The 12,179-nt window shown below is 51.1% G+C and overlaps 1 long non-coding RNA gene across 1 annotated transcript; it reads right to left on the bottom strand.

The window, feature by feature from the left end:
* Positions 1–3,862: 3,862 nt before the first annotated feature.
* LOC308485448 lies at positions 3,863–11,713 on the bottom strand. Its single transcript, XR_013990513.1, has 2 exons — positions 10,621–11,713; positions 3,863–4,993 (listed from the first exon to the last, which is right to left on the bottom strand). It is a non-coding gene; the product is annotated as an uncharacterized lncRNA (long non-coding RNA).
* Between the last annotated feature and the right edge of the window lie 466 nt (positions 11,714–12,179).

Raw genomic sequence — 12,179 nt, 5'->3', positions numbered from 1 at the left:
ACTATATTTACAAGTCGTTTTCCTAATGACACTGGGAAAAGAAAAACACAGATTAATTTGGCTCGGAGGCGGTGGATGGCACTGCGGGAAGCCCGCCGTAATAACACAGAGATCATAAAAGGAAAGGGGGGAAACAGCCACCCTCCAACAGTATTAAAGGCTCATAAAGGAATTTGGGCCTCTTTGCACAGAATTTTACATAAGCCGCATGTTGAACAAGGCGGTCGAGTGCCACCAGGGTCCATCAACCAGAGCTAAAATTTCAATTGTACTTAACCGCCCAGAAGGCTAAAGCGGAAAGGATGTTTGGCTGGAATATTGCTGGACTCTATTGTACAGATAGGCAAAAAAAAATTCAGATATTTTTCTGGAGGTGGGGACAGTAGAATCAAAGACAGTGGTACCTCGGGTTACAGACGCTTCAGGTTACAGAGTCCGCTAACCCAGAAATAGTACCTCGGGTTAAGAACTTTGCTTCAGGATGAGAACAGAAATCGTGCGGCGGCAGCAGGAGGTCCCATGAGCTAAAGTGGTACCTCAGGTTAAGAACAGTTTCAGGTTAAGAACGGACATCCAGAATGAATTATGTTCTTAACCCGAGGTACCACTGTAATTGTAAAGTTGAAAGGACCACAAGGGTCATCTAGTCCAACCCCCTGCAATGCAGGAATCTCAGCTAAAGCATCCATGACAGATGGCCCTCCAGCCTCTGCTTGAAAACATCAAACAGAGGAGAGTCCACAACCTTTCAAGGTGGTCCTACAGCACTGAACCGTTCTTACCATCAGAAAGTTCTTCCTAATGTTCAGTCGGAATCTCCTTTTATGAAATCTGAATCCACTGCTACAGGTCCTCCCCCCTGGAGCAGGAGAAAATAAGCTCGCTCCATTTCCCCATTGACAGCCCTTCAGATATTTAAAGATGACTATCATATCTCCTCTCAGTCTCCTCTTCTCCAGGCTAAACATACCCAGCTCCTTCAACCGTTCCTCATAAGGCTTGGCTCCTAGACCCTTGGTCATCTTGGTTGCCCTCCTCTGCACACCTGCCGGCTTGTCAACATCCTCCTTAAACTGTGGTGTCCAGAACTGGACACAGGATTCCAGGATCTGACCAAGGCAGAATAGAGTGGTACTACAACTTCCATTGATTCTTCTGATTCTTAAACTGTGGTGCCCAGAATGGGATACGGCATTCCAGGTGTGGTTGGTCTGGCCAAGGCAGAATAGAGTGGGACTATGACCCACTGTTTCCCCCTACTCCTGTTAAAGGAAGGCTGCTTTGCAGAAGGGGTTCTACAATTTATTTGGGGGTGACTGCCCTAGAGTGATATAAGAAGGGTTTGGCTGCTGGATCTTGCTGGCCAAAGGGGGACCACCTCCCATGTCCTGTTCTTACAGGGGCCAACTATAAACCCCCAAGCAGGTCCTGAGGATGACAGCCCGCTCCCCACTTGTAATTCTCAGCATCTGGGAATAGTGGTAAGAAAACATAGCCATTGTGGCTAGTAGCTTTCGGTAGTTGGTGGTCCTCAGTTCCTCTTGTGATGGAATGGTTTTCCAGGCATGGCAATAAAAAAATGTGTTTTTGGGTGCCACGTGAGATTATGACCCCACAAAAGCATTTTTTCCAGGGGGGAATTGTGGTGTGAAATCACACAAGATTGTGGTGATCATTTTTCTTGCGAGAAAAAAGACGGGATGCCCTGGGTTTTCCGGGTCACTTGTGGGGTATGGTATTGGGCACTGTGGAGGATATAAAATGGTGGTGTGACGTCTTCCAATGGCATTTGAAAGTGTTAATCAAAGGAGTGGGCTATCTTTAAGGAATGCATCAAAATCTATGTGGAAAAAGTAGAATTTCTGACAGATATTGAGTGAATCCAGAAAATGATGAGAGTGAAAGGAGAGTAAAGTCAAGACAGAAGAAGAGATTAAAGAAATAATGAAATGCCTTTCAGCTATTTGGAAAAATAAAGTAGCGTAACAAGAATGGCTGAAAGTCAAATCACTTGGCGGGTGTCCGTGTGGGGTAGGAGTGTAGGTATGTTGATATGTACAGTATAGGTAGGTATTAGATAGAGTCATGTAGGTATGTTTTATGCTGTGAAAATAAGGTAGTGTATTGTGCATATGTATTGTGTCAATGTAAATGTATGTGTTTTATATGTAAATAAGATATTTAAAATAAAAATGAAAATGAAAGAGTTAATCACAGAAGTTGGGTAGCAACGCTATCAGGCAATGAACATAAGGAGTAGAGGAGAAGCTTTAGGTGCTACAAAATATTGTTTATTGCAAGCCCACACACCCCACCCAGAGCCTCTGCAGTATTCCTAGTTTGTTAGAATTGTTTCTTTAAAGATGTGACCTTGGTAAAGGATTTTTTCCTTGAAACATGTTGGGTTCACAATAAACAGTGTTTTGCTACACCTGGAGTTAATTCCTCTCCCTTTTTTTCACTTGCAGTGGCAGCAACAGAAAAAAGAAAAATCCCGAAGGAGAAAAATAAATGAAGATGCTTGAAGGTTTCTCCTCTGACTGGAGAGACAGGGTGAAATCCCACTCCCGATTTCTCTGCACACACAGAGAGCTCATTCACACACAACTCTATTCCCTCCCTCCCATAATAATCCTCTTTGTTTTTCAAAATTCTGGCCAATCACAACCCAGATTTCGTGAGAAATTAGAATCATAGAATTGCAGAGTTGGAGGAGACCCCCAGGGTAATAATCCAGTTCAACTCCACGCATTACAGGAGTCTTAGCTGAAGAATCCCAAATGGATGGCCATTCAACCTCTCTTGAGAAACCTCTGATGAGAGAGAGTCCACCAACTTCCTGGGTCATCTCCACTGTCAAACAGCTTTTACTGTCAGAAAGTTATTCCTAATATTTAGATGAAATATCCTGTCTTCTGATTCCACTGGTTCCTGTCTTACCAGGAAACAAGCTTCCTCTGTCTTCTGCGACATGTGTCAACAGTGTGATGCAGCAGCAAAAAAAAGTTAATGCAATTGTAGTCTTCAGAAGTTGATTGTCAAGATCAAGGGAAGGAATAGTACCATTCCATTCTGCCTTGGTCAGACCATACCTGAATATTGTGCCCAGTATTCAGTCCGATATCCAGAAGAATATCAACAATCTGGAAAGTGTGCGACCAAGAGGAGGGCAACCAAGACGACCAAGGGCCTGGAAACCAAACCTTATGAGGAATGGTTGAGGGATTTGGGGCTGTTTCGCTTGGAGAAGAGAAGACCGAGTTGATGTGATGGACATCTTCCAACTATCTGAAGGGCTGTCCAATGGACGGTGATGCTCCAGAGGGCAGAATCCGGACCAAATGACAAACAAGGTGATTCTGTCCATGGAATCTGTTTCTGGTTTGCTCTCAGCCAGCCGCCTCTCCAGGAACACTGCAAGCCCATTCAAGCTGCGGCGATGGCGGATGAGTAATTTCATTCTCTCATCATTACCGGGGATTGATTCGGCAGCATCTGCTGCGGCATATGCCACTTCCTGCAACGCGCTGCCCTTGCTGATGAGGCGACGCAAGTCGAGCGGCAGGCAGCCGAGGCCTCCCTGAGCAGCAAAACCAGATCCGGAGGGGGGGGGCGGGTGGGTGCACCTCTGTTTGCAATGCCCGCATGCCACACGTCCGCAAATCTGGGTTTTGCAAGCCAGGTAGATGGGGGTGAGCCCCAAGGTACACAGCGGCACATTGGGCCAAAGCGTGGAAGGCACACACGCCAAAATCAAAACCCAGGGAGGAATCAGTTGAGCAGAGTGGAACGCAGTGCTAATTGCGCCACGGAAGATGGTTGTCAGCTGCCGTAATTAGACAGCATTAAAGGAAATGCGAAGGAAGAGTAAATACTCATTGCTTTATTTCCATTTTATCTCTCGCTTTGAATGTAAGCGATCAAAGAGTCTTGCTTGCAAGGAAGTTCTCCAGTTGATAACTATCTTGCCTCTGGTTCTTTCCCATTGCGTTCTTCCATTCTCCACTCTCTTCTGGTGAGAGCGGGCTTAGGGCGATGTTCCCGCGGTGGCCAAGGGTGGCAAACAGCCTCAGGCAACCTAATCCATCAGTGTGGTTAAACCGGGATCCATTAACTGCTGACAGCATAATAAGCAAGTCAGGATTGCAGAGGTTGGGCTGGATGACCCTTGGGGAACCCATTCCAACTCTACAGCTCCGTGCCGTAGACCTGAGTTGAAAGATGTAGCGTCCTTGCTTCGGTGTCATTGCAGGTCTTCAAGCTCAGCTAGCTCCTTTTGTCCACAGAACAACCTACAAAGGGAGGTAAGACGAACCAGTAGGTTGTTTTATGGCAGAGTGTCAAACCAAGGTCATGGCTGCCCAATGGTAGATCACATGTTGCTCTCACTCACAAGGTCCCAGGTGCGAAACCCCACACCTGTAATATCCCACATCTCCACCCAAAGACACCCCAGGGAGTCGCCACCATCTGACACAGAAATATTGGGATAAAATGGACCGATGGACAGTTTCAGATGCTCAGATGCTTTAGACACCCCCTGGTCCAAGACCAACAGCTGAGAGGCTGCCCCAAACTGAATCCCATTAACCTCCACGGGGGTCACCAAACAGGACTTAAACTGTTTTCTGTCTCAGTTTCCAGGGACAATTCTGTGATCCAGGCTGTCAGTCACCGCTATTTCCGAAGCCACCGCTAATGGGACGAGGGCGTCCAGGCATAAGTCTTCCACCACTTGCATCCACTTCCTGACAAGATATTTATCTGGCTTCTGTTGCTATAGCAACCAAACACCGAGTCATAAATACCCGCATACAGCCCTGCTGTCAGGTGCTGTTGGCCCAGTTTTGCAGAAGGGAGGGAAAGGAAGTGTTTAAGGACCTCACGTCAAACTCGGAAAATGCTCCGGTGGAATCTGATGGTGTCTGTCCTGGTTCTGAATCAACTGATGCCATTGCAGAAAATGAACATCTCCCTGCAGGGAGAAATTCCCCTGTGTAAGGAAAGGTACAAATAAGACATTCGCCCATGCGGCCACAGCTTGGAAGGAACTGGCTTAGCTTCACAAAGCTGCCTGAATTAATTTGGAAATCTCAGAGCTGTACCTGAGAGCAGTTCTCTTAACTGCCGAGGGAACTAAATGGAGTTTAAGCTTGTTTTGGAATAGAGCGGTGGTTCCCAAAGCAGGCAGTGCTACCCCTTGGTGGGGGGAATATCTAGGCGGGGGGCGCTAAGGGAGGCAAGGGAGTTCTTGAGGATGCTTCTCAGCCAAAGGAGCACACATGGCAGATACGAACTCTTTATTGTCAAAGATAACACCAGTTTTAGGGGCACGGGTGGCGCTATGGGTTAAACCACAGAGCCTAGGTGTTATGTACTGAGTTGAATAGGATCCAAACTGTAGCAGTCTGATTGGTCCTAGAACAATAGGATCCAAAAGGCAGCAGTCTGATTGGTCCTAGAACAATAGGATTCAGAATGCAGCAGTCTGATTGGTCCTAGAACAATGCAGCAGTATGATTGGTTGGCAGGAACCACCCAATCCTGCTCCAGATAGAAGTGAATCCACAACCTGATTGGCTTACAGTAGAATTCCAGAATTAGCCAATCATGTGCAGCCCATTGTGTAAATAATGTATATAAAGCAGATACTGTGAGGGGACATTTATTCATTCCTCCTCACCACTATGAGCTGAATAAAGAGCATGAAATCACTTTGCGACTCTGAGTATATTTCACTGGCGACGAAGGTGGGATCCCGCTGAGCTGACTGCCACACACAGCACCGCAGCACCGCCAACTGCCGCACCGCTGCCTCGCACCGTGTATCCAGGCTTCAGCTCCGGGGCACAAGGAACGCAGAATGGCAGCCAACAGCAGCTTCTCGCCATTCAACCCAGCATCTGGAGACTGGGAAGCGTACGCCTCCCGTTTCACCTTCCTCCTAGAAGCCAAAGGGGTCACCGACGAAGAAGACGCCAAGAAGAGGGCGATATTCTTCAGCGTCTGCGGAGAGGAGACGTTTGAAATTGCCCGGGCTCTCCTTGCGCCTGAAGACGTCGCTACTGTTCCATACAAAACAATAATGGAACAGCTGAAGGGGCACTTTTCGCCGCAGCCCTCAGTGGTGGCTCGTCGAAATGCCTTCTACGCAAAGCGGCAAGCCCCTGGGGAAACCATAACTGGGTTTGTGACCTCTCTCCGCCAAGCCGCCCGGTTCTGCAACTTCTCAGAGCTGGAGAACATGCTTCGTGACCGCCTCGTCGGTGGCCTGAAGGATGAGAAGCTGCAACGACGCCTCTACGCTAAGAAGGACCTAACGTTCCAGGTCGCTCTGGAGGAGGCCCTGGCAACAGAAGCTGCCGAGAGGTCGACCCAAGAGGCACGGCCGAGCCTGCCATCCCAACCGAGGGTCCACCATGAAGACCTCACCGACGACTCAGGATCCGACAGGGAGGAGGTGCACCGAGTACAGCAGCGCACTCAAGCAGCGCACAGACCACAGCTGCCTCGACGAGAAGGAGGGAACTGCGCAAGCTGCGGGGAGAGTCACGAGAGGAGGACCTGCCGTTTCCGCAACGCAGAGTGCAGGCAGTGCAGAAAATCGGGACACATCGCCCGGGTGTGTCGGGCTCGGCCCACCCGACACCAGGCATCAGATGACCAATCCAAGAGCCCCAGGTCCCGGGGCCCAACGCACCAAGGCAACTCGACGGAGCTCACGGACTTCCAGGTATACCAGTTGCCCCACCCCAACGTAGAGAAAATTTATGTAGAGGTACAGATAGAGGGGGCCCCATGCCGCATGGAGCTTGACACGGGTTCAACTCTATCCATAATCTCGGCAAGGACCTTAAGGAAACTGTGTCCCACTGGGGGTCCCAAACTCAGGCCGGCCCCATTCACCCTCCGGGACTTCCAGAAACGTAAGGTCCCCACAATGGGGGTGGGGACCTTCAGGGTGCAATACCGAGGGCGGACGCGGCAACTGGACTTGCTTGTGGTCAAGGGCCCCTACATTAGCTTACTGGGATTGGCATGGTTTGGACCACTGGGGCTAGCTGTCACCGGGGTGAACCACACTAGCTTACAAGTGGACGTGGACGCCATATGCAAGGAATTTCCAGGGGTTTTCGATGGGAAATTGGGACAGTATACGGGCCCCCCCATTGCACTACAGCTTGACCCCGCAGTACGACCGGTCAGGCTCAAGGCCCGCCGGGTCCCGTTCGCCTTGAAACCCCGTATAGACGAGGAATTGGACCGACTCGTAGAGCAAGGAGTGCTGGAGCCGGTGCCTAATGCTCCCTGGGAAACCCCAATCGTCACACCCGTCAAGCCTAATGGTTCGGTCCGCATCTGCGCAGACTACAAATGTACCATAAACAAGGCCCTCACGGCCCACGCATACCCAGTGCCAGTGGTCAGCCATGTCCTTGCCACCCTGGCTGGGTCGAAAATTTTTGGCAAGCTGGACTTGGCCCAAGCATATCAACAGCTGCCAGTAGATGAGGCCACAGCAGAGGCACAGACGATTGTGACGCACAGAGGAGCGTTCAGGGTAAAGCGGCTGCAATTCGGTGTCAGCGTGGCACCAGGCATATTCCAGAATATAATGGACTCTCTCCTTAAAGGGATTCCTGGCGTCACCCCCTTCTTCGATGATGTGTTGATTGCCGGCCCCACACCAGAGGAGTTTGAGGACCGCCTCCGCACCGTTCTGCACCGTTTCCAGACGGCGGGTCTCAAGGTGAAGCGGGAAAAATGTCTACTAGGAGTGCCTCAGGTGGACTTTCTGGGATTTATGGTGGACGCAGAAGGGGTCCACCCGACTGGGGACAAGGTACGGGCCATTTGTGATGCCCCAGCGCCCAAGAGCAAGACTGAACTTCAGGCCTTCTTGGGACTATTGAACTTTTACCATTCCTTCCTTCCCCACAAGGCGGCGGTAGCGGAGCCCCTACACAGACTCCTGGACAAGCGGGCCCCTTGGGTGTGGGGCCAGCGCCAGGAGGCCGCATTCCAGGCAGTCAAGGACTTGCTTGTCTCAAACTCGGTCTTGGCACACTTCGACGAGAGGCTGCCGGTGGTGCTAGCATGCGACGCCTCACCCTATGGCATTGGAGCTGTCCTGGGGCACCAACTCCCGGATGGAAGAGAGGTACCGGTGGCGTACTTTTCCCAGACACTCAACACAACCGAGCGGAACTACTCGCAAATCGACAAGGAGGGTCTGGCAATCGTAAAGGGAGTAAAAAAATTCCATGATTTCTTGTACGGGCGGCCCTTCACCGTGGTGACTGACCACAAGCCGTTGCTTGGCTTGTTTGCCCCCGAAAAGCAGACCCCCCAAGTGCTGTCTCCTCGCGTCCTCAGGTGGTCAATTTTCCTTGCCAGCTACCAGTATGCACTGATTCACCGACCTGGGAAGGCGATGGGCCATGCGGACGCCCTCAGCAGGCTACCACTACCGGAAACAGGCCCTGACCCAGCACCTGCACAAGAGGTTATGAGCCTGGAGCTGCTTCCCGACCGCCCCATTCAGGCACAAGAAGTTGCACACCATTCCAAGAAAGATAGGGTCATCTCCCGGGTCCTGGACTGGGTGTGGAGGGGATGGCCCAGCAGCAGCCCCGGGCCAGAATTCGCCGGCTACACAACCCGCAAACATGAACTGTCGGCCCACAAGGGGTGCCTGTTATGGGGAAGCAGAGTCGTTGTTCCCCAGCCCCTCTGCAAAAGGGTCCTCACAGCCCTACACGAGACACATCCAGGGGTAGTAAGAATGAAGGCCCTTGCCAGGAGTTATGTGTGGTGGCCGGGGATCGATGGAGAGATAGAGGCCTGGGTCAAACACTGCCAGGCCTGCCAAGAATCCCGCCCAGATCCCCCAAGGGCCCCAGTCCAGTCCTGGGAGTCCGCCCGAGCACCATGGTCACGCCTGCATGTGGATTTCGCTGGCCCCTTTCAGGGGAAAACATTCTTCATAGTGGTGGACTCCTACACCAAATGGCTGGAAGTCGCACTGGTACCGTCCACTTCCACGTCCGCAGCCATCCGGGTACTACGCAGGCTGTTTGCAACCCACGGGCTCCCTGACACTCTCGTCTCAGACAACGGGACTGCATTTACGTCAGGAGAATTCCAAACCTTCACAGCGCAGAACGCCATCCGCCACATCCGTTCGGCGCCGTTCCACCCTGCCACCAATGGCCAAGCAGAACGCATGGTGCGGACCACCAAGGACACCCTTCGCCGCATGACGCAAGGGGACTGGGAGTACCGCCTTGCCACATTCCTTCTAGCACAGCACAGCACCCCCAGCTCAACGACTGGCCGGAGCCCCGCTGAACTACTAATGGGTCGGCGCCTTGCAATCAGATTGGACCGCCTTCACCCCGATAGAGCTCAGGATGAGGTAGTGGTGGGGGAAGGCAGGAACCCCCGGACCTTCGAGGCCCAGGACCCAGTGTACGCAAAGAATTTTGGGGCAGGCCCAGCATGGGTACCCGCCACAATCACCAGGGTCACTGGCCCCGTGTCGTACGAGGTGCTAACGGATGGGGGGCAATGCTGGCGCCGCCACTGCGACCAGATATGGCGACGATTCCCGGGAGAAAACCAGGAGGAGGACAGGTCAGAGGAGTCCCAAGGGAACAGCGGGGCAGTGAGGCCCATAGAGCAGGAGGGGCCAGCAGGAGAGGCAGAATCAGTAAATACAGAGAGGACCCGCGAGGCCGAAAGGACACCGGAACCAGAACCACGACTGAGCGAGCCGGTTGCACCAGACCAAACAGCCGCATCACAGCCAGCATCCTTGGAACACGAGCCAGAACCCGGAGCCCGGACCAGGGAACACCCCAGGCCACAACGCACACGTAGGCCGCCGGCATACCTTGAGGACTATGAATGCGACCTCCCGGGCAGGACTGGAACTTAGAGGGGAGGGGTGTTATGTACTGAGTTGAATAGGATCCAAACTGTAGCAGTCTGATTGGTCCTAGAACAATAGGATCCAAAAGGCAGCAGTCTGATTGGTCCTAGAACAATAGGATTCAGAATGCAGCAGTCTGATTGGTCCTAGAACAATGCAGCAGTATGATTGGTTGGCAGGAACCACCCAATCCTGCTCCAGATAGAAGTGAATCCACAACCTGATTGGCTTACAGTAGAATTCCAGAATTAGCCAATCATGTGCAGCCCATTGTGTAAATAATGTATATAAAGCAGATACTGTGAGGGGACATTTATTCATTCCTCCTCACCACTATGAGCTGAATAAAGAGCATGAAATCACTTTGCGACTCTGAGTATATTTCACTAGGACTTGCCGATCAGAAGGTCGGCGGTTCGAATCCCCGCGACGGGGTGAGCTCTCGTGGCTCGGTCCCTGCTCCTGCCAACATAGCAGTTCGAAAGCAAGCCAGTGCAAGTAGATAAATAGGTACCGCTCCGGCGGGAAGGTAAACGGCGTTTCCGTGTGCTGCCCTGGTTTGTCAGAAGCAGCTTAGTCATGCTGGCCACAAGACCCAGAAGCTGTACACCAGCTCCCTCGGCCAGTAAAGCGAGATGAGCGCCGCAACGACTGGACCTAATGGTCAGGGATCCCTTTACCTTTACCTTTACCACCAGTTTATGAACCTTCCCCTGATAGGCTGTGCCATGCAGACAGAGGAAGCTGCCTTTGCCCTTCCCACTTGAATTCTCTTCTGCTTCTGGGAAGCAGTGGTGCGGGAGATGGTGGGGAAGCAGCTACCCCTTCACTTGCCTGACTGTTATATACTAAGCTTGGATCCTAGAACAATAGGCAAGTAGGATCCTAGAATGCAACAACTGATTGGCTTGCAGGAGAAGACCAATCAGGCACCAGGAGGAAGTAAATCAGCCTATTAGGCTGGTGCTGGAGGAGACTCTTGAGAGTCCCACAGACTGCAAGAAGATCAAACCTCTCCATTCTGAAGGAAATCAGCCCTGAGTGCTCACTGGAAGGACAGATCCTGAAGCTGAGGCTCCAAGACTTTGGCCACCTCATGAGAAGAGAAGACTCCCTGGAAAAGACCCTGATGTTGGGAAAGATGGAGGGCACAAGGAGAAGGGGACGACAGAGGATGAGATGGTTGGACAGTGTTCTCGAAGCTACCAGCATGAGTTTGACCAAACTGCGGGAGGCAGTGGAAGACAGGAGTGCCTGGCGTGCTCTGGTCCAGGGGGTCACGAAGAGTCGGACACAACTAAATGACTAAACAACAACAATCGTAGAATGCAACAACTGATTGGCCTGCAGAAAAAGACCAATCAGGCTCCAGGAGGGAAGCAGAATCAGCCAATCAGGTGGGGCTCATTGTGCAAATAATGTATATAAAAGCCTGAGGTTTTGGGGGGCAATTCAATCACTGTTTTACAAGCTGCAATAAAGAGCATGGAATCACTACAGGACCCTCAGTATATTTCACTGACCTGCTTCTTCCTTCTCTTCCTCCTGCTCTGAAGCTTCCCTGCCTCTGATTCTCACTTCCCGGCTGGTTCAGGTCCCCACAAATCCCTGCTCCCCACTCTCCACTCCAGCCCCGCTTCCCTCGTCAGTGGCCCCCCAGTCCCTGACATGGGTACCGGAGGTGTGAATGACTCTCCGACTTTGAAAAGCTGCTATTGCTGGATCAAATTCACCAGTTTTGTTGGACTCACTGAACTGAATCGTTCCCATTGGATTTCGAATAAATGTGAAATAAATTGCTACTGTTTTGAATTCTGTTGTGCTGTTATTTTCTTCCTTAGTGGATCGCGCAAACTGCTTTTTCGAAAAATGCTTTTTATAGAGTAGGGGGATGAGTTTATGGGACCATGGGGGCAATGGCCCCAGAAAAGATTCCTGCACTGCAGAGGGCTGGACTAGATGACCTTTGGGTGTATTCCAACTCTACGATTCTATGAGTTGGGGAACCACTGAGATAGACATTTGAATGATTTTTAGTTCATTTTCTTACACCTTATAAAAGGGAACTCTTAAGACCCGTTGGGCCTTTCAGCTTGTAACATTCTGAATGGTGATACATATTTTGTTCATATTTGGATGAACCTGAATTGAACTGAAGGGGAACTGAACTAGCTCATTTTGTAAAGTGACGGACGTGAAATGAAATTTGTTCCCTTTTGGAAATATTGAACTCGAATGAGAAGCA

The sequence above is a fragment of the Podarcis pityusensis genome, assembly GCF_964106645.2.
Source record: "Podarcis pityusensis genome assembly, chromosome: 9".
Classification (NCBI taxonomy): Eukaryota; Metazoa; Chordata; class Lepidosauria; order Squamata; family Lacertidae; genus Podarcis; species Podarcis pityusensis.
This window is presented reverse-complemented; position numbering and strand designations above follow the sequence as displayed.